The sequence below is a fragment of the Bos grunniens genome, chromosome 12 (genome assembly GCF_055505025.1).
Source record: "Bos grunniens cultivar Pamir isolate PY7600 chromosome 12, Bosgru_T2T1.0, whole genome shotgun sequence".
NCBI classification, from domain to species: domain Eukaryota; kingdom Metazoa; phylum Chordata; class Mammalia; order Artiodactyla; family Bovidae; genus Bos; species Bos grunniens.
In genome coordinates, this window is record NC_141176.1 from 21003442 (window position 1) to 21023395 (window position 19954).

General features: G+C 45.5%; 1 long non-coding RNA gene across 20 annotated transcripts in view; it reads right to left on the bottom strand.

Annotated features, from left to right (window-relative positions):
• The window catches only part of LOC147361489 (uncharacterized), a 112009-nt gene that overhangs the window by 30113 nt on the left and 61942 nt on the right, over positions 1-19954 (bottom strand). For 12 of the 20 annotated variants that reach the window (XR_015138001.1, XR_015138008.1, XR_015138002.1 and 9 more), the window contains one exon: positions 10772-10926. The exons of 6 other annotated variants lie outside the window; for them this stretch is intronic. This is a non-coding gene — a long non-coding RNA (uncharacterized LOC147361489). Of the gene's footprint in view, positions 1-3118; positions 3385-6356; positions 6491-8548; positions 8595-10771; positions 10927-19954 lie in introns of those variants that run through there. 2 more of the 20 variants (XR_015138016.1, XR_015138015.1) reach the window with 2 other exon arrangements.

Here is a 19954-nt window from a genome sequence, read left to right on the forward strand (position 1 = left end):
TTCAAAGGAAACATCTTTTGTCACAGTTATAACACATGGATTCAAGAAGAGTCAAGAACCTGAATTTAAAGGTTTTTTATAGAATTACATTCTCCCAACTTCCACGGAAGGCGTTTTTACAAAACGGCTTTGAATGGCATAACTTCTCTGAGTGAGTAATGGAAGCAAACATTAATGGTAATTAATGCTGACACCCTCGGGTCTTTTTAAAAGTCAGTTTCTATTTCACAGGTGTGATAACTGTTGTCCAGTTATGTGCCCAACATTAGGGCAGTATGTTCATTTCAGACAGAAGTCACCAGGCACCAGGAAAGCTGAAAGGCCCCTTCCCCGTGCCCCCATAGCACACCTCCTAAACTCTCCATTTGTGAGGAGGGTCCCACCTCCCGCTCTCCCAGATGGTGTCACTAATGGAGCTGCTTCCATGGGGGACACATGGCCCCCAGTTGACCTGATCTGGTTCAGACTCGCCTCACCTTATTTGAAACATTGATTTTGTAAGTTGAACACCTGAAAGAAGCCAACCAGGCTCCCCTAGGTTAGCTTTGCCCAGGCCGTAGAACTATATACCCAGAGCATTGTGGAGAGGAGCAACTCGAAACGTGCTTAGCACAGTCCAAGAAGTACGCGGTTATAAGAAACACTTTTAGGCCAGATCGCCTGGCTAAGGATGGCTGCAGGAAACCTTTGGTGCCACCTAGTGGCCGGCCAGTGACTGCCCTTTCCTTTGCAGAAGACTCCGCCCTGATGAACACCAGAGATGCTTCACTTCCATTTATTATTCTGCATTTAATTATTTTATTTCCACAAGGTATTGAAGCCACTGAAATTGCAGTGACATAAGACGATGCAAAGAGAATTAGGAAATTGGGGCTAAGGGAAAGAGAGCAGAAATATGCCAACAGTAAAGAAAACTGCTGCAGATGAATTTCCTAGAAGCCAAAGCAAAAAGGGAAATGTGAGCAGCACAGTGGTTCATGTTTGTTAATATAATGAGAAACCCTAGTGACACTGTCCTATTTCATTGTAATTTAAGTTGCCTCAATGTTATGTCTCAAGAGAAACCCAAGTTTTTCTTAGCAAAGAGGTACACTATCTATCACTTTCTCCTCACAGACTGAGAATGAACTTACGGTTACCAGGGCAGAAGGGACGGGGAGGAGGGATAGATTGGGATTTGGGGATTTACATGTACACACTGATGTATGTAAAACGAATAACCGGGCTTCCCTGGTGGTCCAGTGGTTAAGAATCCACCTTGAAATGCAAGGGACATCGGTTCGCTCTCTGGTCCCAGAAGATGCCTCAGAGCAACTAAATTATTAAGAGCAACCACAATTATTAAGCCTGTGCTCTAGAGCTTAAGTCTGTGAGTCTGGGAGCCCTAGAGTCCATGCTCTGCAACAAGAGAAGCCACTGTAATGAGAAGCCCGTGTAGCACAACCAGACAATAGCCCCTGCTCGCTGCAACTAGAGAAAACCCTCCTGCAGCAACAAAGACCCAGAACAGCCGAAAATAAATGAATATTTTAAGGAAAAAAAAAATAACAAGGACCTAGCACAGGTGAGCTCTGCTTAATATTCTATAATAACCTAAATGGAAAAAGAATTTGAAAAAGGACAGATAACATGTATATGCATAACTGAATCACTCTGCTGTATATCTGAAACGAATACAACATTGTCAATCAGCTATACTCCCATATATAAAAATAAAATCCTTTCTCAGAAGGGGGTTTTCATGAGGGATTTTCTCTGTAGGATGATGACTTTGGTCCAAGTTGGCAGCTTTCCTTGACTGAAGGATAGAGTTTACAAAGGCTGGAGGGGCGGACACAACCTCATGCTTTGGGTGAGCCTCTGGACATCTCCAGTCACACTGTGGAAAGAGGGCAACTTGGCCCTGGGCAGGAAGCCTGGAAGCTGGCCTCCTCTGGTCTCTTGAGACCAGATCTGTTTGGCAAATGGAGAGCCACTGGTGAGACTGACATCCTCCTGGGAGAGTGCAGGCTGTACCCGTGGTTCTAGCCTGTGTGGATAGAGAGCCCTTGTCTAGCCCCCTGCACCCTCATCCACATCCTGCCCTTCCAAAGTCACCGCCAAGTCTCTGACAGTGCCCCCTTGTGGTTAAAAGGCCTTCTAGCACTTTGAAAACTGAGTTGCTAAGTCCTTTCTGACTCTTTATTGGAGAAGGAAATGGCAACCCACTCCAGTGTTCTTGCCTGGAGAATCCCAGGGACGGGGGAGCCTGGTGGGCTGCCGTCTATGGGGTCGCACAGAGTCGGACATGACTGAAGTGACTTAGCAGCAGCAGCTCTGACTCTTTGAGACCCCATGGACTGTAGCCCGCCAGCCTCCTCTGTCCATGGAATTCTCCAGGCAAGAATACTGGAGTGGGTTGCCATTCCCTTCTCCAGCGAATCTTCCTGATGCAGGGACTAAAGAGTCTCCTGCATTGCAGGCAGATTCTTTACCATCTGAGTCACCTGGCAAGCCCTCTGAAGCCCTTTCATAAATCCCTTCAACCCACCCTCCACTGAGATTCCTGAAAAGTGATAAGAATTCCATTCCCTGCACCTCTTTCTTCATTGATCTGAGTAAATTTACTTATTCATTCAACAAGTATTTACTAAGTCCCACTATGTGTCGAGGCTTCCCAGGTGGGGCAGTGGTAAAGAATCCGCCCGCCAATGCAGGAGATGCAAGAGATGTGGGTTTGATCCCTGGGTCAAGAAGATCCCTTGGAGTTGGAAATGGCAACCAACTCCAGTATTCTTGCCTGGAAAACTGCATGGACAGAGGAGCCTGGTGGGCGACAGTCCATTGGGTCAGAAAGACTTGGACACAACTGAACGCACGCACGTGCACACTACGTGTCAGGCAGGGGCTATTTGTGCCTTTTTTTTTTAATTGGAGTGGCCAAAAAGTTGGTTCAGGTTCTTCTTTAGGAGCTTATGAAACCCAAATGAACATTTGGCCAATAATTTCTAGGAGAGATTTATTTGAAGAAATATTACAACATATAAAAACTACATAGACAATTTCCACTCATATGCTGGTAAATTCGGTATAACAATAAAAAAAAGAAACCTTTTATGATCCAGGATGAACAAGGTACTGCACAGTGTGATCACTAAGTCAAATCAGGGTACAAGCAAACCACACGGAGCAGTTTTGTATCAGCCCAGGGGACCTGGGATGCAATGGGAGAGACATAATCTCATCCTACTCCCATCATGACTAGTTCTTCTTCCCTATAGATTTTATACAGGTGGCTCAGACGGTAAAGAATCCGCCTACAATGAGGAGACCTGCTCGGGTTCAATCCATGGGTCAGGAAAATTCCCTGGAGAAAGGAATGGCAACCTATTCCAGTATTCTTACCTGGAAAATTCCAAGGACAGAGAAGCCTGGTGGGCTACAGTCCATGGGTTTGCAAAGAGTCAGACATGACTGAGTGACTAACACTTTGCTTCATAGATTTTACAATCCTCCTAAAGGATCTAACACAGTTACATATACAGAGCCTCAGGTTTTGGCATCAGGTTAACCTGGCTTCCCATTCTGACCCCACCACTCTGACCACCCCTTCCCACTCTGACCACCCCTTCCCACTCTGACCCCATCACTTTGGGAACCCAGGGCAAAGTTAATTAACTTCTCTGAGCCTCAGTTTTATCATCTGTAAAATATGGATGACAACACCTACCCTGGAGGGTTACTATGAGAATTAGGTTACATAATTTGTGTGGAGGGCTTTCCTGGTAGCTCAGCTGATAAAGAATCTGCCTGCAATGCAGGAGATCCCGGTTTGATTCCCAGGTGGGGAAGTTCCCCTGGAGAGGGGAGAGGCTACCCACTCCAGTATTCTTGGGCTTCCTTGGTGGCTCGGATGGTAAAGAATCCATCTGCAATGCTGGAGACCTGGGTTCAATCCCTGGGTTGGGAAGATCCCCTGGAGGAGGAAATGGCAACCCACTCCAGTATTCTTGCCTGGAGAATCCCATGCACAGAGGAGCCTGGTGAGCTACAGTCCATAGGGTTGCAAACAGTCGGACACAGCTGAGTGACTAAGCACAGCACAGTTTGTGAGGAAGTCGCTGTACTGCCTGCAGCACGGCGGCATTTCGTAAAGGCAGATGCTCTTTCCCTTCCCTCGGGCTTCATAGCGGCCCTGTACTCTGCTCACCTGACATCTGCCTCCTTCACAGACTGCTCAGTGCCAGGAGGACAAGACAGGGTTTGGTTTCAACATGCTCTATAATCCGCGATTCCACCATCACCTCTCCACCGTCTCTCTGGACAGATTCCACCAGATCGTCATCTTTCAGATCCCATCGGAAAGTCATCTTTCCATCATCACACCCTCCATCCACCTCCCTGGCTTGTCTCTCTTCTGCATCTCAAGCCACTGCCAGCAAAACCAAACCCTCATGCTTGTTACCACTCAGCAAGAAAGCTGTTCTTTCTCCCAGCTCCCCAGTTCTGAGCTGCCCTTCCCTAAACACACTCTCTCCCCACAGCTCCCCACCCGATCCCCCAAGCCTACAAAACCTGTGCTCCCTTCTCTTCGCCAGTTCCCCGTCTCTACACTCCCCTCCTCCCTCGTGGGTTCCAGACCCACCGAACCCCACTGGATCCCAGGGCTGACTGGCTCACTGTGGCCTCCATGGCATCTGCAACCCCCCACCCCACCCTCTTGCCTCACCTGCCGGGCCCCCAAGTCGAGCTGTCCTGCGCTTTTGCTGTTTCCACTCTGAAACTGCCAGACCACAAGCAGTCCACCCACCCATGACTACTCGGCCAACTTTCACTGCACACTTACAGGCCTCAATTGTTCCAACCTGTTCCAACTTCCTGAATGCTCTCTAAACTCTGCCTGCATGACTCCCAGACTAACCTTGGCCCAGAACCATCCATCATCCCCGCAGGCCCCCACCTGACCCCATAAGATGGGAGTGATTCCAACGAGGTCACAAGCAACAAGAGACTGATGTGTAGAAGAGACCTACTGCCTGCTCCTCTGCCCTCGGAAGTGGTCTGAAGACTGAAAACGCAACCGGGGGCAATGGAGGAAAAACAGGTGAACGTAGCAAGGAGACCACTCATCCTCTTGCCACACCAAGAATTAGTCCCACTTCCTGCAAAACGAGCCTCCGGTGCCCAGAGCAAGTCAACCAGCCCAGGCCAGCGGCTCTGCCACTCTCCTTGGCCAGAAAGCTCAAGGCGGTCTGGGCCTGTGTTTACCCCAAGCTGGTTCTGCAGACCCACAGTGGCCTCTTTGCTCCTTTGGTGGGTGTCAGAGCTCACAGCCATGCCCAGGCTTCCGGGAGTGTCCCCAGGCACGGCTGTGCCCCACTGGGATGCCGTGAACTGCTGCTGCTGTGTAGGGGTGCACTTCCGGGTGCCTATAACCCAGCCACGTGTAACCGTGACCATCCCCAGGGACTGCCTGGTCACAGCTCTGTTCTGGGTCTCACCCAGCCTTTGCACTCAGATTAGGTAAGCACTAGACCCTTCACACTCAGGCACACCCCATCCTGCGGGTCAGACCTGAGCTTTCAACTACCTGTATAATCCCCTAATGGACGTGTCTGGTTCCTCCATGTCCCCCAATCAACAAGACCCACGTTAAACTACTGCCACACCTTCACACGCCTGAAAGGACCAGCTCCTTCTTCTCCAGGATTCCTCAGTTCTGTAACAGTTTTGTAACAGTTTTGTCTCTCTCCTCATCATTCACATTCGAAAACCCAAGCAAAGCACCCAAACAGGTTAGTAGAAAGAAACGGGATTTTGGAGTCAACCTACCCAAATGTGAACGTCATCACTTACTGCCTGAGGACCCCAGGTGGCGCAAGTGGTAAATAACTCACCTGCCAATGCAGGAGACAGAAGAGACACAGGTTCCATCCCTGGGTTGGGGAGATCCCCTGGAGGAGAGCATGGCAACAACTCACTCCAGTATTCTTGCCTGAGAATCCCATGGACAGAGGAGCTTGGCAGGCTCTAGTCCATGGGGTCGCAAAGAGTCAGACCCGACTGAAGCGACTTAGCACAGACGCTTACTGCCTGTGTGACCCAAATCAAAGGAACTTTATTTCTCGCCCTTGGTTTCCTCCTTTGCAAAGTGGCGTGAACCAGAGCTGGTCCAGGGTAGTCAAGGGAGCCACTCACCTCAGAGGCAAAATTTAAGAGGGTGCCAAAAACGCACCCAGCAAGACTAAGAACATTTTAATGAAAAAGCTCTTTGTCTAGGGTCATTCTGAGCAATCAGTGAAATCAAGAGGCAAAGCCCGACACAACAAGAGGTCATTTTTCAAATCAGCCAAGGTTTTAAAATTAATACACAATTTATGTTTATACATGGCTGTTAGCAGTAATTGGTACAATATTTTTGGAAAGAAGTATGGCAATAGATACGTCAGTAGCCGCAGAAATGCTCAAGGATGGTAATTCACTTTCCAGGACTCGCTCTTAAGAAAATTATCTAAAACAGAGGTAAAAACATGCATCTGTTTATCATGTAGAATTTATAATAGCAAATCATTGGGGAACAACCTGAATGTATATGTGTGTATATATATATATATACACACACATATAATACATAAATATAAGTACATATATAGATATATATACATTTTTCTTGATCATGTAAAACAACGCAGAGAAAAACAGATTGTAAAGAAGCATGTCAAGCATTTTTCCAAAGAGGAAATGCAGGTGGCCAGCAGGCACATAAAGTGGCTGATTCAAGTTGATGTATGGCAAAAACCATCACAATATTGTAAGGTAATTACCCTCCAATTAAAATTAATTAAAAAGAAAAGATGCTCAACGTTGCTAATCATCAGAGAAATGCAAATCAGAACCAGAAGAAGGTATCACCTCACACACATCAGAAAAGCTGCCACCAGAAAGACCACAAATAACAAATGCTGGCCAGGATGTAGAGAAAGGGTGTTGGCGGAAAAGTAGAAAATACACTGTTGGTGGAAAAGTAAATTGGTTCAGCCACTGTGGAAAACGGTATGGAGGTTTCTCAATAAAGTGAAACTGGAACTACCACACGACTCAGCAGTTTCACTCCCGAGTCTATATTTGAGGGAAACAAAAACACTAATTTGACAAGATACACGCACTCCAATGTTCATTGCAGCATTATTTACAATTGCCAAGGTATGGCAGCAACCTAAGTGTCCATCAACAGGTGAACGGATAAAGTCGATGTGGTACATACATACAATGGAATATTATTCATCCATTAAAAAGAATGAAATAAAGCCATTGCAGCAACATGGAAGGACCTAGAGAGCATCATACTGAGTGAAATAAGCTAGAGAAGGAGAAATATCATGACATCCCGGATACGGGGAATCTAAAGAGAAATGCTACAAATGAACCTATTTACAAAACAGAGACTCACAGACAGGAAATGAACTTATGGTTGCCAAAGGGGAAGGGATAGTTAGGGACTCTGGGAAGGTCATGTACACGCTGCTGTATTTAAAATGTATAACCAACAAAGACCTATTATATAGCACATGGAACTCCACTCAATGTTATGTGCCGGCCTGGATGGGAGGAGGCCTGGGGAGAATATATACATGTACATGTATGGCTGAGGTCCTCTGCTGCTCACCTGAAATGACCACAGCATTATTAATTGGCTATACCCCAATACAGGATTAAAAGTTTATTAAAGTTACCAAAAAAAAAAGAAAAAGATGTGGTATACACACACAACGGAATACTACTCAACCATAAAAAGAGAGTGAAATTTTGCCATTTGCAACAATGTGGATAGCCGCAGAGGGTATTATGCTAAGTAAGATAAGTTAGACAAAGCAAGACAAATACTGTATATCACTCATGTGTGGGATCTAAAAAATAAACTAGTGAATATAACAAAAATAAAGTGTGCCAAAGCCTAATAGCTTCTGTTTCTGAGTGGTAAAATCACGGGTGATATTTTTTAATTTTCCTTTTTTGTACATGGTATGTTTTCTATGGTAAGTATTTATTAATTTTATAATTAAAAAAATAAAGATACTAAAACTATGAACACACAGCCACCTTTGATTATTCCCAACCTGCACATCTAATCTGTCTCCTTCCAGCTTACTCATTTTCCCCAGATTTTATGTGCTTCTGCTCTTTCCTTTCTCTCCAGCCCTAACTACATAAGTGCTGTAGACTAGTGATGGGGGAGACCGGTCTTCTAATCCTGGCCCCTTCCTCACTAGCTGTGAAACTCCATAACCTTCTGTGACTCAGGTTCCTCATCTGCAAAGCATGTGTGCGCAATTGCTCAGTCGTGTCCAGCTCTTTGTGACCCCATGGACTGTAGCACCAGGCTCCTCTGTCCATGGGATTCTCCGGGCAAGAATACTGGAGTGGGTTGCCATGGCCTCCTCCAGGGGATCTTCCCGACCCAGGGATCAAACCTAGGTCTCCTGCATCTCCTGCATTGCCAGGCAGAGGCTTTACCATTGAGCCACCTGGGAAGCCCCATCTGTAAAGTGAGCGCATCCAGATACCTCACCTGGGGGTGTTTGTCTTCGTGGTACAGACGCCGGCTTCATGGACCACTGTGGGACGGAAGAGCAGGGATGGCAGCAGGGCCATGAGAGACCGAGGCCCCACCCCCTTCACCTGTCATGTCGTCCTCCCAGACTCTGATGGGTCCCTATGCCAGCCCTCAACTGTCACTCAGTGGGATTTCCCTGTGACACATAGGATGATGGTTTTGAGTCAAAATTAGTTTGATTTAAAAGAAAACGAAGGGTATTCCCTGGTGGTCCAGTGGCTAAGACTCCACACACCCAATGCATGGGGCCTGAGTTCGATCCCTGGCCAGGGATCTAGATCCCACATGCTGCAACTAAAAACGATCCCACATTCTGCAACTAAAATATCCCACGTGCCACAATTAAGACCCGACGCAGCCAAATAAATAAATAAATATTGAAAAAGAAAAAAGAAAATGGAGAAATATTTTTGCACCTCTGATTTGGTTGCCTGAGAGTCATGCCCACTATCTGGTGTCTTTGTGCAAGCCTCACCCAGACTATAGCCATACACTCCCCACTGGTCTCCATGGCCCCGACATCTGTCCACTCCTGTCCATCCATACACAACTGCTCATTTTTAACAGGCTCTGCACATCCTCCTGCTCCCGTGGTTCCCTGTTGCCAACCATGCAAAAGTGCCTTCTGCTAAGACACACTCACAAGGACTTCATCACGGTCCCATCACCTCTTCGTCCTTACCATTCTTCATTCCAGAGGAATAGGCTCTTAACTCTCCACTAAACACATGTGTTCTCACCCACATGCCAACATCCATTCATTCCTCTGCAACTCCCTGCGCTTCAGAATCCCACCATCCACCAAAGCCCAGTGCAAACACCACCTCCGGAAGCCCGGGCACCCTTTCCACTGCTGTCATGTGGGGGTCCTAGGGTGTCCCTGACTCGGGACAGATCACAGGATACTCAGCCCTGCAGTTGTTTAGATACAAGTTTTATCCACCCAGGCAAAGTATAAACCAGTCCTTAGTCCAAGCGGTACCGCAATAAATCAGATTGGAAGGAGTGAACGTACGAGTGATGTATGTGTGTGTGGCTGACCTGGCCAGAGCTCCTTTCATGATAAATCCCCATTTTCACATTCTCGAGTCAAGGCCCCTGACCCTGATCAGGCTGCTTACTTCATAATTAATTCAATCCAAATGTCCTGGAGGGCTGAGAGGGGGAAATTGTGCGCAGGGAGGAAAATTCATGAGGCCATGGCTGAGCAAGACTGTATTTACTGGAACCTCAGTCTTTACCGTATTTACCCAAACCTCAGCCACTTACTGCACTTTTCAGTTTTAATTCCGTTTGCCTTCAGGCTTCTAGACTGAAAAATCCTAACTTCTCTAGCCTATTTATATGGAAGTTTTTCTCCCTGTTTCCCCCCTGCACCTCTTTTTAAATTTTAATTCTTTATTCTGGGCCTTTAATTTCGCTCCCCCACCCCCATTACACATTTCTGAGTCACTCTATTCACTCCCACATTTGGATCCAGAGGGACTGTGGTTTGGACTAAGGGTAAAACACGATTGTTACTCTGATCTCCAAAATGTTTGTCTTTGCAAACATTTAGGGCTAAACATTGAGGGCACTTGCTCACAGAACCTTTTTCCAACCTAGAATTTACCCACATTTCCCCACAGACATCCTATGTGTACGTAGCTATTTTTAAACTTTACACCCACGAAACTCCTGGCAAAATCACAAACTGAATGGATTCCAAACCCAACTGGCTTTAATCCACATGTTTGGAAAAGAACGCTGAAGTGACGTGAGTGGACTTACTTGCTCTCTTTACCGTTTGTCAGGATAGAATTAGAGCCTTTGACGGTAGGGCCGGGAGTTTAGGTACCTGACCAGCTTCTTTCCCTCGGACTGAAAATCATTTCCATCACCACTTTCCAAAATGTCCCTCGGGATTGGCCTCCTGAACCTCCAAAGCCACACATATGACATAAAACAGCCCTCAGACATGGATGGGCTCTGAAAATCCTTCAGAGTCTCAACCACTCCCAGGAGCTACAATGCCCAAATTCTGTCGCTTCCTTTGCATTTTTGCCACGTCTGCAATGATCTACTCATTTTTAAAATCAAATGGAAAACCAGCAGACTCTCCATGTCAGCTGGTAAGTAAATGTGGTGCCCACAGGTCAGAGGTCAGAGGATGCTGGGAGTGGGGGAAGGGCAGCTCACCCGTTTCAAGGATGCTGCTGCCGCTAGTCTGTGCTGAAAGCCCTGGTGTTTCTTCTCAGCACATCCGTGGCTTTGAGGCCATTCAAGAAAGCATGCAGTGAACATACTCCTTGCAACAAGGCAAACTCTGCAGGAGCCAGCAGTGCATTCACAATCTAGTAGGAAAAAAAGCAGGAAGAGGTGCAGGAGATGGAACCTGTGCACTGGACCATCCCTCTTAAAGCTCAAAGAGGCTTCCCTTTGCCTTTGGACTAAAAATCCAACTGCTGGTCCCCCGGTCACAAAGCCCTGCGTGATCCAGCCCTCCATCTCTACCCAGCCTCTTCCCCCCGGCTCACTGTGCTTCGATCCCGCCACACTTCTCGGGGCTGCTCCATGATGGGAACCACTGTGACCAGTGGAGTTGCACTCTGGAGGGTGACAGGCATTGTGTCCCAGGCAGGCTCACAGAAGGCCTCGTAGCTGCCCACCCCGCTGCCCCCAAACCTTCCTGTTACAACCTTAAGACATAAAAATGATCGAGAATAGATCTAAACCTTCAGTGGCTCATAACCAACCAACAGAAACAAGCCTTTACACTCACATTTGCCCTACAATTACGGTCACAGTAGTGATACAAATAAGAACCATCCTGCATTACCCAGAGGCAGGGAGGGCTGGAGAGAGGCAGTGCACTCTTCCTGGGGAGTCAGAAAAAGCACCGTGGGTGAGGTAAATGCTTCTGCAAGTCTAGGAAGATGAGCAATGCCAGAGAAAAGGGACATAGAATAGCTCTGGTGCAACTGGAGATGTTGGAGAACACGAAGGGAAGAAATGCTAGATCCAGCTCTCACCTTGAAGAAGCGAATCTCTAGGACTTCCCTGGTGGTCCAGTGGTTAAGAATCTGCCTGTCAATGCAGGGGAGGCAGGTTTCGATCCCTGGTCCAGGAAGATTCCACATGCCGCAGAGCAAGTAAACCCACGCGCCACAGCTACTGAGCCCTGGCTCCGGAGCCCCTGCTCTGGCCTGCATCGCAAGTACCGAAGCCCACATGCTCCAGAGCCCGAGCTTCACAAGAGAAGCCGCCGCGATGAGAAGCGCCCACACCGCAACTAGAGAGTAGCCCCAGCTCCCCGCAACCAGAGAAAGCCCACATAGCCATGAAGACACAGCACAGCCAAAAATTAATATTGCTTTACAAAACAAAAAGGAAGAAAAAAGAATCTCTGGTGAAAACAACTACCTCAACATCACCATCAGTAGATACTGGCCAGACCTACCGAAGCTGTTGACCTTTGGCCTCTGTAACTCTAGGAAAGTAAATGCAGAGAGAAATAAGGCATGAATTTAACCTTCCTTGGAGAGTCCTTTTAAAAGAGCAGGCTACCCAAAGTACCACCTGCATTGGAGGGAGACCAGCACAATATGCATTCACTTGATAATGGACATAATTCCTTGGCTGTAGATCAAATTTATGATGAGGATTGTAGTTTTATGTGCTGAATGCACGCCTGAGAGTACATCGGGTCCTTCTGGAAACCTGCCCATTATTGCATATGGAGCTGAGCATCATTTTCCCAGTTGAAACCACTCTGACTTTATTACTGTTACTTTGCTTTTATGAAATACCATCGCTCCTATTACCCCTTCATTTGCTACTATGCCCTTGGTCAGCAAAGAAACCACCCTGCTTCAAAGGACCTACTGAAAATGACATCACATGTTAATAGTGATGAAATAAAGATCTGACATTTATTGAGAATTCAGTGTGCCAGGCCTTAAGTATTTTATATACATGATCTCATTTCATCTTAAATGTATGAGGTTGTCGTTATCACCATTATACACAGGAGGAAACAAAGAGATGATAAGAAATGGCCATGATCACACAACAAGCAAAGAGCAGAGACTCATCATGCATTTATTCTTTCTTTAAATAAATATACTGAGTACTGATAAGTTGTGTCAGAACATGTAAAGTTGTACCTGCAGTAACATTTCCCTAAGGAGTTTCTGATGCAGCAGGCATGGTAAAACAACACACAAATATCTAAAAGGAAGAGTGAGGTGTGTGACTAGTGTTGTGAGCACTCTTTTCTTACAGAGAAGTGAGGAATCAGCCCTGTGAAAGCAAGTGACAGACGTGCTGCGCTCTGAAGAGGAGTAAAGTCTTAAGAATAAAATGTGAGGATGTCCTTCTAAGCAGAAACATTTAAGTTGAGCTCCCCCAAAACAGGAATAATTAAACCAGCAACATACAGTACAATCCATTTCATTATTTTACCATTCATAGTTTTATTAATGCTAATGTATTATATTTACTTATTTGCATATGTAATTGTCAGCACAATTCACAAGACTGTTGTTCTCAGGCACAACACCTTAGTAAATCTGACAGTCAAAATCTGGTAGGCATAGCACATAGCTGTTTGAGATTAAATCCAGGTTCCAGAAGTTATTAGCAGATTCTATTAAAATTCTATCCCTATGACTTAATTATGGTCTTTATTAGACCAGCGATAGTGAAAACTGTCTCCTTTTAAATAGGAAGGTCCCAGAACTTCCCTGGTGGTCCAGTGGCTAAGACTCCACACTCCTGATGCAAGGAGCCTAGGTTCAATTCCTGGTCAGGGAGCTAGATTCCACATGCTGCAAATATTAAGAGTTCACATGCCACAACTAAAGATCAAAGATGCTGCCTTTGATGCTGGCATCACATGCTGCCACTGAGACCCGGCACAGTCAAATAAACAAACATTATTTTTTTTAAAATAGGAGAGTCCTGCTTACATCAGATGGAAGCAGGAGGTTGCCTGGCTAAGAGTCTGACCCTGTCTTTGGAAGGCAGTCGGGAGTATCCATAGATGACATGGGAAAGACCTGGTTCTCTGAAGGTCAAACATACAAAACCACAGGCCCATCCACGGCCAGTCTGCACACCCAGGGCCATGAGGCCCACTTGAAGTGTGCAGCAAGGGTTGCACCTGTAATTTGACAGGGGGAGAAACTTCTTCCCCCTGCAACCAGAGGGAGCTGGGCAAGGGGATGAGCCTCTGCCTTCCCTCCACCTCCAATCAAGAGCCGGATTCTTCCCACCACTTTGATGTTTGGAGCAAAAGAAAAGAAACGAAAATATCTAGAGGCTAGAAGAGGAGCAAGAAAGATGGAAGAAATCATAAGCACCCCCCTCCAAGAGCTCCTGGCTTCTGGGGTCTCCAGAGAGCTGGGGGAAAGCCTTGGTGGGGAAGCCAGTGCTCCTGGGAGACCCTGACTCAATCCTGTGCCTTCAGCATCATTAAAGCACTCGGCACACTCTTTGGTTTAAGAAGGATTTACGTGTCCACAGTTCCCCATGGAGGACATCAGGGAGTTTTAAAATTCTAATAAAAATAAGGACAACCAGGCACAGACAGGAATAATAAGGTATGAACATCACACAGCTGACAAAAGTCAGATTTGTGACATTTTCAATGAGATCAAAGAATGTCATGAGATGTCCAAAGCTAATTTGCTCTCTTTGGGAAAAGATAATGTTACCTCTGGAAAAGAGGGAGTGGGGTAGAGGCTGGGAGGATGTAGTTGAGCCCAGGGGTCATCAGAACAAATGAAGCAACAAGGAAGAAGCGTCTGGAGCATGCAGGCAAATGGGTCCCTGGGTCCCGCACGTGGATTTCACACTCAGATGAGGGCCATTTGCATAGTCAATGCTTGTCACAGGGGTCCCTCAAGTCATCAGAGTTTGTCCAGCTTTTCTTTCCAGCTAAGTACAATCAATTTGGCAATGTGTTTGATTTTTATACAGCAAATATGGGTTCTTAAGCAAGCACCCCGCCTGTCTGGATTTTTGTCTGTTCACTTAATTACACTGTCTGAGATTCCTTCCTGCGTCATATCAACTCTAGACAGCACAGAGATGGCACCATAGTTAAGACCATTCTGCTGAACTGCAAACGTCTTCCATTGCATTTGGCAGCTCACTCCCCCACCACAAATCGCTAGCAGAGCACCATAAATCAGCATATTCTAAACAGTTGAACCAGAAATAACCAAAGAGGATATTTAGACCAAGTGGAGTGGGAGGCCAGGGTGAAAGATTTAAACATAAGAAAAAATGTATGATAAAAGAACAAAGAGAGATGAATTAGGCAGAGCCCATTTTTATATTGCATGGGGAAAAGGTGATATCACTGCAGAAACTCTTGCTAAAATCACGCTTGATATTAATTTTTTTTATTCTTCCACCCCTGTCCCATCAAATTACTATCTTCAGGGTCACTGTAGCATTAACCTAATTAGAGTCAGTGACAGAGCCAATGTCCAGTGACAACCAACTGAATGGGAAAAAATATCTGCAAATCGTATCAACCTGGGTTTCCTACATTGCAGGTAGATGATTTACTGTCTGAGCCACTAGGGAAGACCCAATAAATCTGATAAGTGATTAATATACAAAATATATAAAGAATTCATACAACTCAATTAAAATAAATAATTCAATTAAAAATGCCCAAAGGAGCTGAATAGACATTTTGCCAAAAAGGATATACAAATGGCCAAGAGGTATATGAAAAGATATTCAGTATCACTAATCATTAGGATTAATATCACCTGCTTATTTAACTTATATGCAGAGTACATCATGAGAAACGCTGGACTGGAAGAAACACAAGCTGGAATCAAGATTGCCGGGAGACATATCAATAACCTCAGATATGCAGATGACACCACCCTTATGGCAGAAAGTGAAGAGGAACTCAAAAGCCTCTTGATGAAAGAGAAAGTGGAGAGTGAAAAAGTTGGCTTAAAGCTCAACATTCAGAAAATGAAGATCATGGCATCTGGTCCCATCACTTCATGGGAAATGGATGGGGAAACAGTGGAAACAGTGTCAGACTATTTTGGGGGGCTCCAAAATCACTGCAGATTGTGACTGCAGCCATGAAATTAAAAGACGCTTACTCCTTGGAAGGAAAGTTATGTCCAACCTAGATAGCATATTCAAAAGCAGAGACATTACTTTGCCAACAAAGGTCTGTCCAGTCAAGGCTATGGTTTTTCCTGTGGTCATGTATGGATGTGAGAGTTGGACTGTGAAGAAGGCTGAGTGCCGAAGAATTGATGCTTTTGAACTGTGGTGTTGGAGAAGACTCTTGAGAGTCCCTTGGACTGCAAGGAGATCCAACCAGTCCATTCTGAAGGAGATCAGCCCTGGGATTTCTTTGGAAGGAATGATGCTAAAGCTGAAACTCCAGCACTTTGGCCACCTCATGCGAAGAGTTGACTCATTGGAAAAGACTCTGATGCTGGGAGGGATTGGGGGCAAGAGGAGAAGGGGACGACAGGGTGGGCAGGTGGAGAAGGGGACGACAGAGGATGAGATGGCTGGATGGCATCCCTGACTCAATGGATGTGAGTCTGAGTGAACTCTGGGAGTTGGTGATGGACAGGGAGGCCTGGCGTGCTGCGATTCATGGGGTCGCAAAGAGTCGGACAGGACTGAGCAGCTGAACTGAACTGAATCAATAGGGAAACACACAACAAAACAATGAGATATCACAGCATGACTGCCAGAATGGCCATTAGCAAAAAGACAAGCACTAATAAATGCTGGTGAGGATACAGAGAAAAGGGAACCCTAGTGCACTGTTGGTAGGAATGTAACTTGGTACAGCCGCTATATAAAACAGTAGAGAGGTTCCTCAAAAAATTAAAAATAGAACTACCACATGATTCCACAATCCACTTCTAGGTATTTATCCAAAGTGAAGTGTTAGTTGCTCAGTCACACCGAATTCTTTGCAACCCCACAGACTGTAGCCCACCAGGTTCCTCTGTCCATGGGATTTCCCGGGCAAGAATACTGGAGCGGGTAGTCATTCCTTTCTCCAGGGGATCTTCCCAACCCAGGTCTCTTGCATTGCAGGCAGATTCTTTACCATCTGAGCCACCATGGAAGCCCCATATATTCAAAGGAAATGAAATCACTATGTCACAGAGATACCTGAACTCCCAAGTTCACGGCAGCATTATTTACAACAGCTAAAAGACATGGAAATAACCTAAATGTCCATCAACAGATGTATGGATTTAAAAAAAAAAAAAGTGATGTGGAAAATTCCGGCAATCCAGTGGTTATGGCTCCATTCCACTGCAGGGGGCATGGGTTTGATCCCTGGTTAGGGAACTAAGATCCTGCATGCTATGTACTGTGGCCAAAAAAAAAGAAAGAAAGAAAGAAAATGTGGTGTCTGTATATACACAATGGAAAACTATTCAGCCATTTATAACAATATGAATGGAATTTGAGCACATTGTGCTAAGTGAAGGAAGTCAAACAGAGAAAGACAAATACTGTATGATCTCACTCATATGTGAAATATAAAAAGAGTTTTAATCACAAAGAAAGAGACCGGATTTGTGGTTACCAGAGTGTGAAGTGAAGGATGGAAAAATTGGATGAAGCTGGTCCAAAGGTATAAACTGCCAGTTATAAGACAAATCTCTACAGAGTATATAATGTACAACATGATGCGTGTAGTTAACAATGTAAAACAGTACATTTAAAAGCTACCAAGAGTAATTCTTAAAGTTCTTAAGATTTTTTTTTGGTAACTATTTGAGAGATGGATGTTAGCTAAACCTACCATGCCAATCATCTCACAATATATATATGTCAAGTCATTATGCTGTATACCTTGAACTTATATCAATTATATCTCAACAAAACTGAGGGAAAAGTACCTCCAAAAAAATAAATAAAAAATAAAAATAATCACTCCTGTGCAGCCTGGGGACTAAGTAGTCATGTGACCCACTTTTGGCCAATGAGGTATAAGCAGAAGTCTACTGTATGGAACTTCTATGGAAGCTATTATTTTGTTGATGAAAACGGACAGATTCAGTTGGCCCATCACTTTTTTTTTTTTAATATTTTTTGAGAGAAAGAGAAATTTGAGGTTCACAGCAAAGTTGAGCAGAAAGTACAGAGTTGTCAGAAGCCTCCTGCCCCTACACATGAACAGCCTCCCCCGTCCACACCTGGACATCCTCCCACTTTGAACACGCCACCCTAGAGGGGTACAGTTGTTACAGCTGATGAACGTACCCTGATACATCCTTATCACCCGAAGTCTGCAGTTTAGGGTTCATTCTTGGTATTGTACATCCTATGGGTTTTGACAAATACACAGCAACATGGATCCGCCATTAGAGATTCATACAGTTAGTTTCACTGCCATAGAAATCCCCTGTGTTCCATCTATCCTTCCCTCCCTTACCTCTATCTCCTGCAACCACTGACATTTCTACTGTCTTCATAGCTTTGTCTTCTCCAGGATGTCTTATAGTTGGAATCATACAGCACGTAGCCCTTTCAGATTGGCTTCGTTCACTTAGTAATAAGTTTCCTCCATGCCATTTCATGGCATGATAGTTCATTTCCTTTTAGAGCCAAATAGTATTCTGTTGACTGGATATATTTCAGTTTATTTATCCATTCACTTACGGAAAGACATCTTGGTTGCGCTTGATTGGCAATTATGAATAAAGCTCCCATAAAATTCTGTGTGCAGGTTTTTGTGTGGATAAAAGTTTTCAACTCATCTGGGTAAAAAGCAAGGAGTGGAACCCGCATCTCATGGCCCATCACCTCTGCGCTTATGTCTAGTGCCCTCCCTCCTGCCTGCAACTGAGCAGCGATGCCGGGAGAAAGAGCGGCCATCCTGCCACCCGGAGCAGAGGTGCTCCAGGCGAAGGAAGGATCTGGAGGCTAGAGGGGACCAGGGTCCACAGTAGCTCCATCGAGTAGCTACACCAGCCCTGGATAATCCACATGACTCTTTCGTCACATGAGAGAAAAAAAAAATTTTTTTTTTAAAGATCCTATTTTACTGAAACTACTGTTCAGCCAAACACAGTCTGAACTGGTACAGAAGGCTTCTCCATGTTCCTGAAACCACCTGGAATGGGACGTTGATGGACAACAGGCTTGGCCCTTAAAGTATTATCAGCCTGGAAATAACTGTACCTTTTTTTCCCCCTTGATTTAAATTCCACCTAAATCTCAAATCTAATCCCTTGAATCTATTTCTCTCTTCCACTGTATAATCATAAGGGATTTGATTTAGGTCATACCTGAAGGATTGATGCTAAAGCTGAAACTCCAATACTTTGGTCACCTAATGTGAAGAACTGACTCATTTGAAAAGACCCTGATGCTGAGAAAGATTGAAGGCAGGAGGAGAAGGGGATGACAGAGGATGGGATGGTTGGATGGCATCACCGACTCAATAGACATGAGTTTGAATAAACTCTGGGAGTTGGTGATGGACAGGGAGTCCTGGCGTGCTGAAGTCCATGAGTCCGACATGACTGAGTGACTGAACTGAGCTGAAATCTCAAATCTCTTACCTTTGTTTAAAATAGATTTCCCTCCACTCAGAGTGAATCTCAGTGAACACAGAAAAGGGCATCATCAGTGTTGGGGGCAGGGAGAGGCAAGGGGAGTGGGCCCCTTTTCCTTCATTAAACACCCAGTTGGGAGGGAAACAACACCATCTGCAATTCAGTACCTGCTGGGCAGAGGATGTGCATTCCTAGGAGAGAATCCATTTGCTTTTATGCAAGAGGGTTTTTTCTTTGCCTCTGAAAGTCCTATTACAAAACAATTAGTCTCGTTAGAGGATTCTGTTTTGCAAAAGAACCCACTCTGCACAGCTGCTCATCCTTAGAAACGGCCTGGAGTTCTGGAGGGCGGGTAACTGACACTTCTGTAGAATCTGCTGCTGGAGCCAGAACCAGCCTGGCTGAGGGAGGGGTCCACCCCCGCTGGAGGCAAGACCAGACCTCCAACCCCATCAGCGCTGCTCTGTGGCCCAGGGGTTCCAGGGGCGAAACCCAAGGGGAAGAAAAGGCTTGAGATCAGCTGGCTCCTGTCAGGGAACAACTCAAAAAATCCCAACACTTTTATCATGTTCAGCAACTCTGGATTAAAATGGGCTGCTTTCCAGTATCTTCGGTTGTATGAAGGTGGGCAGTTTGACTGGGGCGGTTCCATTTATAAAATATAGACATGAGACAGGTTATTTTTCTCACATACCGTTATGCTCTGCCAAATTCAACTCTTCTGATGGGTCACAGGCTCCCTTAAAGGACGTTTTGGGACTTCCCTGGTGGGTCCAGTGGTTAAGAATCGACCTGCCAA